Here is an 11,139-nt window from a genome sequence, read left to right as displayed (position 1 = left end):
CTGCCAGTGTCTCACAACTATTTCACGGGAGAGAGTTTCACTGAGCCATTTGTACTGTTTTATCTTTTAATTAACTGTTTATTTCTTATGTTATCTATCTCTCTGTATAAATATATATATAACTACTAGCATTCTGGTTTTGTTTCTCTAGAGAACCCTGTCTAACACATTTGGTACCAGGAGTGCTTCTAGAGAAATAAAATCATAAATATGCGCTTCTTTAATTGGCTCTCTAGCCCGATTAGTCTTAACAGTACTAATAATGCTACTTCTACACCCAAAAGCATGGATAAGTCTGCCACTCTTACTAATCCATGGTGTGAAATATCAAAGCTAATACCTACCGTAGCATCACCAATAGATGAGTTGCTGGTTAAAGGAGAGACTCTGAGTGATCGTATCTTTGATATTTTCCAGGAGTTTTGTTAGGATGACAAGTATAAGGAAGCTGGTTGGCTGGTCCTTCTTACAATGCAAAGTGTGATTAAGGAGAGGGATGATCTCAGAGCCTCAGAAGCGCGCCTCATGTGCAGACTAGCAGATTTGAAAGCTTCTATCTGTGCCACAAAGGAGAACCTTCTCTCCTCTAGTAAAAGAGCTGACATTGCTGAGAACCAGGTCCAGAGTCTCATTATGCAAGTGGCTGAATTACAATTTCGGCTGAATTGCAGATCTAGAGCAATGTCTGAAACCAAAGTGAGGGTATTGATAGGAAAAGGTTGGGACCCTGAAACATGGGATGGGAACATATGGGTTGATGATCCAGAAGAGGAGGATATTGAGCCCCTAGAAACAATTGAGCCACCCCAGTCAATAGATCCACCTTTCCCAGCTGTAGGTATTAATCCTTTCCCAGCTGTAGGTATTAGTCCACAATCCACACCTGAGCAGATTAGCCAAATTGTACAAGCTGAAATGCCAGGTGCGGCTGGGCTGCATCTGTAGCATTGCCTGAGGGAGATGCCTTACAAGATTTTGTTGAGAGCCCCCAGGAAACACCCTCACCACCCATTATTTCCTCTAGATCTGTCACTAAAATTAAGGCTCAGAAAGCTCCTAAAGGAGAGGTTGAGATGATTACCCAAGAAGAAGAGCGCTATACTCACAAAGATCTGCTCGAGTTCTCAACTATGTTCAAGCAGAAGACTGGGGAGTATCCCTGGGAATGGTTCCTAAGGGTGTGGGATACTGGTGCATGAAATGTAATATTCAACCGGTCTGAGTTTCTGGATATGGGACCCCTAATCATAAATTCTTCTTTCAATGTCTCTGCGAGAAAGGCTAAGAGAGGATCTAATTTTTAATTTGGTTGGTTCAATGAAGCATGGACTGCCAGATGGCCAAGATTAGACCAACATGAAGTACCTAATCTACCTTGGTACACTGTAGAGGAAGGCATCCCAAAGCTTAGAGAAATTGGTGTGTTGCAATGGATCTATCAAGATATTATCATCGACCAAAAAAGGGAGTGTCCTGAGGACATACCCTTCACCACAACCATAAGGAACAAGTTTGCAAAGTGCGCCCCAGCATCTCTTAAGACTCCTGTAATTGCTATTTTATGTGCGCCAGGATTAACAGTGGGAACTTCCCTAAGTGAACTCTGACATTTGCCCACAATGGGGCTGATTGGTCCCCGTGGTGGTAGAGGGCAGGTGTCAGCACTGAATCAACAGAGACAGGGTGGGTGTGGTTATAATAGACAATAAGGTTTCCACACTAACCTAAGCAACATGTCTCATGTGGAATTATGGCATTGGCTACTTAGCCACCGTGTCCCTAGGAATGAAATAGATGGGAAACCTACTAAATATTTACGTGATCTATACAGGTTAAAGAATGGTAGATCAGGTGAACAGCAGAATAGGCCATCACAATCACTCAGTCAATTCCCAGACCTGAGCCAGTTTACTGACCCACAAAGCCTTGAGTGAGGGGAAGGCCAGGTCCCTTTGAAGGAGGACCCTGATACTTCATCGAAGGTCTATACTGTTAGTGTTTCTCCTAGCCTCCCCAAAGGGACCTGTGGTTTTCACAAAAGTGACTGCTCATTGGGGAAAAGGAAATAATCAAACATTTCAGGGATTGCTGGACACTGGCTCAGAAGTAACACTAATTCCAGGAGACCCAAAGTGTTTCAAAGGCCCACCAAAGTGAGGGTTTACAGAGGTAAAAGTCATCAATGGAGTTTTAGCTCAGGTATGCCTCACTGTGGGTCCAGTGAGCCGCTAAACTGATTCTGTGGTTATTTCCCCAGTTCCATAATACATCATTGGAATAGACATACTTAGTAACTGACAGAACCCCCATATTGATCCCTGAAATGTGGAATAAGGGCTATCATGGTAGGAAAGGCCAAGTGGACACCATTAGAACTGCCATTGCCTAGGAAAACAGTAAACTAAAAGCAGTACCACATTCCTGGAGGGAATGCAGAGATCAATGCCACCATCAAAGACTTGAAAGATGCAGGGGTGGAGAATCCTAACACCTCCCTCCCACCCCCACCCCCCGCCCGCCCATTTTACTCACCTATTTGGCCTGTAAAGAAGAGAGATTGATCCTGGAGAATGACAGTGGATTATCATAAACTTTACCAGGTGGTGACTCCAATTGCAGCTGCCATTCCAGATGTGACTTCATTGCTTGAGCACATTAATACTTCTCCTAGTACTTGGCTTGCAGCTATTGATCTGGCTAATACATTCTTCTCAATGCCAATCTTGAAGGACCACCAGAAGCAGTTTGCTTTCAGCTGGCAGGGGCAACAATACACTTTCAGAACTCTCCCCAAGGGGAACATCAACTCTTCTGCCCTGTGCCATAATTTAGTCCAAAGGGATTTTGACTGCCTGTCTATACCTCAAAATTTCACACCAGTCCACTATATTGATGACATTTTGCTGATCGGACCCACTAAGGAGGATGTATCAAAGACTCTCAATCCATTGGTACAACATCTGCATACAAGAGGTTGGGAAATTAACTTAATGAAGATTCAAGCACCCTCTACGTGAGTAAAATTTCTAGGAGTCCAGTGGTGTGGGCATGTTGAGATATTCCTACTAAAGTAAAGAATAAGCTATTGCATCTGAACCCCCACCCCCCCAACAACTAAACAGGAGGCACAACGCCTAGTAGGCCTCTTTGGATTTTGGAGACAACATATCCCTCACTTGGGTGTTCTACTTAGACCTATTTATCAAGTGACATGAAAAGCCTCCAATTTTGAGTGGGGCCCAGAATAAGAAAAGGCTCTTCAACAGCTTCAGGCTTCCATGCAAGCTGTTTTGCCCCTGGCACCATATTATCCAGGTGACCTGATGGTGCGAGAAGTGTCAGTTTTACATAAATATGCTGTGTGGAGTCTTTGGCAGATCCCTATTGGTGAATCACAGTGTACACCATTGGGATTTTGGAGTGAAGTCCTGCCATCCTCTGCAGACAATTAGTCCCCCTTTAAAAAACAGTGGTTGGCCTGTTACTGGGCCTCGGTGGAGACTATACACCTCACCATGGGCCACCAAGTCACTATGAGGCCTGATCTACCTATCATGAACTGGATATAGTCTGACCCACAGTCATAAAGTTGGACGTGCGCAGCAACACTCCATTGTCAAATGGAAGTGGTATATATGAGAATAGGCCAAAATAGGACCTGAAGGGTTAAGTAAGCTGCCTGTAGTGGCCCAAATGCCCACAGTCTCCACCCCTGTCACATTACCTTCTTTCTCCCAGTCTGGACCTATGGCCGCCTGGGGAGTTCCTTACCATACTTTAACTGAAGAACAAAAAAGTCATGCTTGGTTTATGGCTGGCTCTGCACAATATGTAGGAGTCACTCATAAGTGGACAGCAGCAGCACTACAGCCTCTTTCTGGGATCTCCCTAAAAGACAGTGGTGAAGGGACATCCTCCCAATGGGCCGAAATTCAATCAATGCCCCTGGCTGTTCAATTTGCCTACAAGAAAAAATGGCCAGATGTGAGACTGTATATTGATTCTTGGGTTGTGGCTAATGGCTTGGTTAGATGGCCAGGGAATTGCAAGGACCATGATTGGAAAATTGGTGACAAGGAGGTGGGGGGATAAGTATGTGGATAGACCTCTCTGAATGGGCCAAGAATGTAAAGGTAATTGTGTCTCACGTGAACGCTCACCAAAGGATTACCTCTGAAGAGGAGGACTTTAATAATCAAGTGGATAAGATGACACGCGCTGTGGAGACTGGTCCTCCTCTTTCCTCCGCCACTCCTGTTATTGCCCAATGGGCACATGAACAAAGTGGACTTGGTGGCAGGGATGGAAGTTATACATGGGAGCATCAATATGGACTTCTACTCACCAAAGCTGACTTGGCCACTAATACTGCTGAGTGCCCCATTTACCAACAGCAGAAACCAACATTAAGTCCAAGATATGGGACCATTCCTCATGGAGATCAACCAGCAACTTGGTGGCAGGTTGATTACATAGAACTACTTCCATCAGGGAGGGGGCAGAATTTTGTTCTTAATGGAATAGACATCTACTCTGGATATGAATTTGCCTTCCCTGCACGCAATACTTTTGCACAAACTACCATTTGTGGACTTACAGAATGCCTCATCTACCTCCATGGCATCCCACAAAGCATTGCTTCAGATCAAGGAACTCACTTCACAGCAAATGCAGTGCGGCAATGGGCCCATGCCCATGGAATCCGCTGGTCGTATCATGTTCCTCATCATCCTGAAACTGCTGGCTTGGTAGAACAATGGAATGTGGTCCTAAAGACACAATTACAGTGCCAACTAGGTGGCAACAACTTGTGGGCCTGGGGCAATGTTCTCCAGGAAGCTGTATATGCTCTAAACCAGTGGTCAATACAGTGTGCTGTGTCTCCAATAGCCAGAATTCATGGGACCATGACCCAAGGGGTGGAAGCTGGAGTGGCACCACTCACTATTACTCCTAGTGATCCACTTACAGCATTTTTGCTTCCTGTGCCAGCAATCCTATGTGCTTCAGGCCTGGAGGTCCTGGTCCCGAAGAAAGGAACTCTCCCACCTGGAAACACAGCACGGATTCCACTGAACTGGCAGCTGAGAATGCCCGCTGGCCACTTTTGGCTTCTTATGCCTTTGGATCAACATATCAGGAAGGGTGTCACTATACTGAGTGGCATGATTGATCCTGACTACCAAGGAGAAGTTGGACTGGTGTTACATATGGAGGTAAAGAAGAATATGTCTGGAATCCAGGAGATCCCGTAGACCGACTCTTAGTTCTACCATGCCCTGTGATGAAAGTAAATGGTAAATTACAGCAACCCAATCCTGACAGTACATAAAATGACCCAGACCCCCCAGGAATGAGGTCTGGGTCACCCCACAAGGCAAAAACTACAGTCAGCTGAGGTACTTGCTGGGAGCAACAATAATACAGAATGGGTAGTAGAAGAAGGTAGCTCTACCTATCAGTTACGACCATGTGATCAATTGCAAAAGAGAGGTTTGTGATTTTCAGTGTATTTTCTTTATATGTGCTTATTGCATATCTTTCCTTTGTTCATGTATGATATATCAGATACAATTGGACTCAGTGTGTTTTCATTTATATGCATGATAGATGTTTGATGATAAGTATAAGTGTGATTTCATTAATGTCCAGAAATTATATATGGCTAAAGAATTGTGTACAGGTGCCAAGTTGGAAAGGGGTGGGTTGAGGTAGTTAGTTTATTGTGCCAACCTGGTCGATAACACATGTGGGATTAATTGAAGGGCGGAGAGATAAATAGCTCAGCAACCCTCGCCTTTCTTGTCTCTTGAGTTTGATCATCGGACCAGTGTGTGATTGCCTTGCTTGTTCTGTGCCTCCATTTGCACACTACACTACCTGTGGGACACCTAACCCATGGACTGTGTCGTTGTAATTTGAAATTCCTTCAAGATCTGCTTTGCCTCACCATTGGAATTACATCCCTTGAGCTGGGGACTGTCAGACTGTCATCTGGCTGACTGTTGGTGACCTGCCTTGCTGGTTGTTTCCTGTGCCCGGATAGCCTGAATTTCTTTACAGAGGACTCCCTGGTGTCCCTCCATACTTGAAGGACTGCCAGTGTCTCATAACTGTCTCACGGGAGTGAGTTGCACTGAGCCATTTGTACTGCTTTATAATGTAATTGACTGTTTATTTCTTATGTTATCTATCTCTCTGAATAAATATATATATATATAATTATTAGCCTTCTGGTTTTGTTGCTCTAGCGAATCCTGTCTAACACAGTTGGAACCAACTTGATGGCACCTAAGAACAACTGCACATTCACTGCAGTAATAGTTACAAAGCAAAAAGATGGAAATAACCCAAAAGCCCTTCAACTGGTAAGAAAACTATAGTGCATATATGCAAGAGAATATTATGCATTATTGAAGAGTCACAAAGTAACAGCAAAACACCTCATAGCATGGATGAAACTAGGAGACATGTTGCCGAGTGAAATTAGTCGTTCACAGAAGGGCTAGACCACTGTAACAATAGAAAGAGTTCTCACCGAGAAGGAAGCATTCTTTGATGGTTGGTGGAGGAGAGAGGGCCAGTCAGTAACTTAGCTAGCAGGTAACTCACTTGGGCAAAGGGAAAAGCAATATACAACAAGAGGAATATCTGCACACACAAAAAATATCCAGGCAAAGGAAGACATTGATTGGGAGAAGCATAACCATTAAAGACAACGTGGTGAGAGTGGCGATACCTGGAGGGTGGAGGGAAGGTAGGGTAGAAAGGGGGAACTGATTACAAGGGTCTACATATAAGCTTCCCCCCTGGGGGATGGACAGTGGAGAAGTGGTTGAAGAGGGAAGTCGGATGCTGTAAGATATGACAAAATAATAATAATTTATAAATTATCCAGGGTTCATGGGGAAGGGGGAGCATGGACGGAGGGGAAAATGAGGAGCTGATATCAAGGGCTCAAGTAGAAGGCAAATGTTGTGAGAATGATAATGGTAACAAATGTAAAAATGTGCTTGACACAATGGATGGATGTATGGATTGTGATAAGAGTTGTATAGGCCCCCAATAAAATGATTTTTTAAAGGACAGAAAAGGCAAATACTATTATACACAAAATCATGAAACAGCAGTAATAATAATAATAATCTAAGAACAGATACATAAATAAGCAAGTTGAATGGGTAAATGAAGGTGAATGGCATTACAGCCTCAAATATCTAAAGGTTTCGCGGAAGCTATTTCTACTCATGCTTTTATATGTGTTACAGTATGTCTATGACTGAAGCATAGCATTTAGCAGGCAAAATTATGAAAATGTCTTAGCCATAAAACACACACACACACACACACACACACACACACACACACACAAAAGGCCTGGTAGCTCAGGACCATAGCCTCAAGGCTAAACAAGGTCAGTTGGCATATCATAGTTCAGAAAGGCATCCTGTTTTGATGAGTAAGGTCTTTGAAACCCGTAAGTGCCATCTAAGGTGCAATTATTGGTCTTTCCTCATGCATAATAAAGAAGAGTGAAGAAAATTGAAGACATGGAAACAATTAATCTAATGGACCATGAAAACTTCAACCTCCAGGACCAGAAGGACTTGCTGGGGGCCCCCTAGCAGTACTCAGTTCTCTGGAAGGGACCATGCTGTCCTGGATAGAATGGGAGGCGTCTGTGGAACAAACATCAAAAGCATCAAAAAGGACCTGGAGAGAAACCAAAGGAACCCTTGAGACTATGGCCTTATTCATCCTTCAAACCCAGAGCTGATCTCAGTGTTCAGCCAAACTATAGATTGACCCTCTCAGGTGAACAGTAACACCAGGAGTCATGCACTGCCTAGAACAATCAATTGTCAGTCACTAAAAAAGCAGCATTTGTTGGAGAAAGCTCAGAAGACAAAAATGGAGAGGGAGAAAGGATGCATGGAAATGGCTAGCACAGACAATAAGGGGGACGAGTGCTGTTACATTGTGGAAGTTGCCTCCTATCTTATGAAAAAGCATTGTACACGAACCTTTGAAGGCAAAACTAATCTGCTGTGTAACCTTTCACTCAAATCACAATAAAAAGTGGGGGGAAAATGCTACACCCAAAAGAAGGGAGTAAAGGGGAAAAAAAGAAAAAACAATAAAAGCATAGACCTAACTTAAGACATTGACAATGCATCAAATGCAAGTGTTCTACAAATATGAATCGCTAGGAATTAATAAATAAAACTCAATTGCATACTTTCTATACGAATGTCACTTTAAATCTCTTGATATAAGTATCAAAAAAGAATGCAAAAATATCTATCATGCAAACTTTAGCCAAAATATATTCATAATGGCATGGTTATATTAATATCAAACAGAGTAAAATTCAAAACAAGGAAATTATCATGGATCAAAGCATTAATGATGATATAGGGATCAATTTAGCAAGAAGACAAAACCAATATAAATATTCACAAATCTAACAACAGAACCTTAAAAGAAGCAAAATAAAAACTAACAACTGAAATGAAATGAGAAATAGACATCCACCATTTTAGTGGCAGAACTAAATAGTGAACAATTAAAGAGAAAATTAAAAGGCTCTAAAAGCAATTCTAAAAACTCAAGGACTAACTGTAACTAGTTGATATTTACAGAATATTCTTCTAAACAATAACACTATACACATTCTTTTCAAGAGCATATGAGACATTCACCAATAAAAGTAATAGCATGAATCATAGAGCAAACCTTAAAAAGGAAAATAAAATTATACAAATTACCAGAGGCTTAATCCATGTGGGGACACTACTAATGGATTTGGGGGCTGCCACTGTCATCCATAGCCTGCCTCAAACCAAGTTTTCAGAAACTCTGATTTCTTCCTTTAGATTTGGGTTTTATTATTTAGAATCCATGGCTCACACAGACTAGAGTGCTTCTTCCGTGTGGACTTAGTCAGAACCTCACTTAGATAGCTGCTTGCTTTAAGAGGTCTTTAAGACTCCAGCCACTGTCTGTCTGGTTGTTGGGCACCGTTTGCTTTCTTCACCACATGTTGCTATAGCACTCATATCTTCAGGGACCTCTTCATGAGGGTTAATATTGAACAGGGCCATGTCACAAGTACTTACTGTTCTTACATTGGGGCCAGAATTAAGTGTGATCTACAAATCTATTCATGAAGGAGAAAGGTATCAGCACTTCTGAGAGCTTAGCTTGCAGAAGCTATGGATGACAGTGGAAGATATAGTTTGGTTAAAATGTAATAGCTTGAAGTAGTGTTTGGAACTTGGGCCTCTGCTCAAGCCCTCCTCAATACAAGAACACTTTGCTCTGACAACCTGACATTCTGTGATGCTCACCTCCCAGCATGATTTTTGAAGGCAAAATGAATGCACAAGCAAATGTGGTGAAGAAAGCTGATGGTGTCTGGCTATAAATATATATATATATAATATATCGCATCTGAGAATCTGAGATCCTAAAGGCTTGAAGTTAAGCAAGTGGGCATGTAGCAGAGAAGCAACAAGCCCACATGGACGAACATACCAGTCTGTGCAATCATGAGATGCCAACAGGTCAGGTAACAGGCATCAGAAGACCCTAAACAAACAAACAAAAACATATTGTTGGGAACAAGGGAGGTGGGAGCAGAGACCCAAAACCCATCTGTAGACAAGGGGGCTTCCCCTCATAGATGGGTCACAAGGAAGGGATGAATCAACCAGGACACAGTATAGCATCAATGAAACATACACTATTCCTCTGGTTCCTTGAGGCATCCTCACCACCCCCACCCCACTATCATGGCCCAATCCTGCCTTTCACTTCGGGCTGGACTGGACCATGTACACAGGAGAGATAAGAGCTCATGACACACAGAATCAAGGTCAGATAAACCCCTCAGGAACAGAAATGGGAGTAGTGACAACAGGAGGGTAGGGGGAAAGTGAGAAGAAGCGGGGAGGAAGGGGGGACTGATCTCAACAATTGACACATCACCACCACCACCACCACCACCACCACCACCACCCAGGGGGACAAGTAACAGAAACCATGGGTAAGGGAGACAGTGGTCAGTGTAAGATCAAGGGGTCATGAAGTGGAGGGAGGAGAAAAGGAGGAGCTGATACCAAGGGCTCAAATAGAAAGTAAATGTTCAGAAAATAATGATGGCAACATCTGTACAAATATGCATGATACTGTTGATGTGTGGATTTTTATAGGAGCTGTATGAGCCTCCAATAAAATGATCTTTTAAAAATATATAATAGCTTATCATTGGATCCCCTTTTTGATCTGTGTTAAAGTTGTTTCAGTTTTTAATATTCTCTGCTTTATTTTTTAGTTCGTTCCTGCCAATTTATTTAGATTTAAGTGACTGCTTTCATTTTGTTGTTTTTAACATCTCAGCATAACTCAAAACGCCACTGCCCACGAGTGGAATATGATTTATAGCAACCCTGCAGGACAGAACAGAACCACTTCTTTGTAATTCTGAGACTGAATTTCTTATGGAAGTTCCATCTTTCTTTATTTTTTTAAAAACCATTTTATTGGGGGCTCGTACAACTCTTATCACAATCCATACATACATCTATTGTAGTAAGTACATTTGTACTTTTGTTGCCATCATCATTCTAACAACATTTGTTTTCTACTTGAACCCTTAATATCAGCTCTTCAGTTTTCCCCCTCCCTCCCCACTCCTCTATCCTTCAAGAACCCTTCATAATTCATAAATTATTATTATTTTGTCATATCTCACACTGTCTGACATCTCCCTTCACCCACTTTTCTCTTCTCTGTCCCCCAGGGAGGAGGTTATATGTGGATCCTTGTAATCAGTTCCCCTTCTCTACCCTACCATCCCTCTATCATCACGGTATCGCCACTCTCACCTTTTTGATTGAGGTTTTTCTGAGTTTTGTCTATTCATTGTTATTTTATTCATGCTTGGTTTTGAAAAATTATTTTCTATATATGAAATCCAGAATAGGTATCTACAGAGACAGCAACTGGATTAACAATGACCTAAGGGAAGGGTAGGGAAATGGGGAGCTAACAACAATGAATACAGGAAGAAAATTTCTGAACTTAACAGAGGTGTTGATTGCGCAACTTTTCTTAATGTAATTGAATTGTATAATG

The sequence above is a fragment of the Tenrec ecaudatus genome, chromosome 16 (genome assembly GCF_050624435.1).
Source record: "Tenrec ecaudatus isolate mTenEca1 chromosome 16, mTenEca1.hap1, whole genome shotgun sequence".
NCBI lineage: Eukaryota > Metazoa > Chordata > Mammalia > Afrosoricida > Tenrecidae > Tenrec > Tenrec ecaudatus.
Note: the sequence above shows the minus strand (reverse complement) of the source record.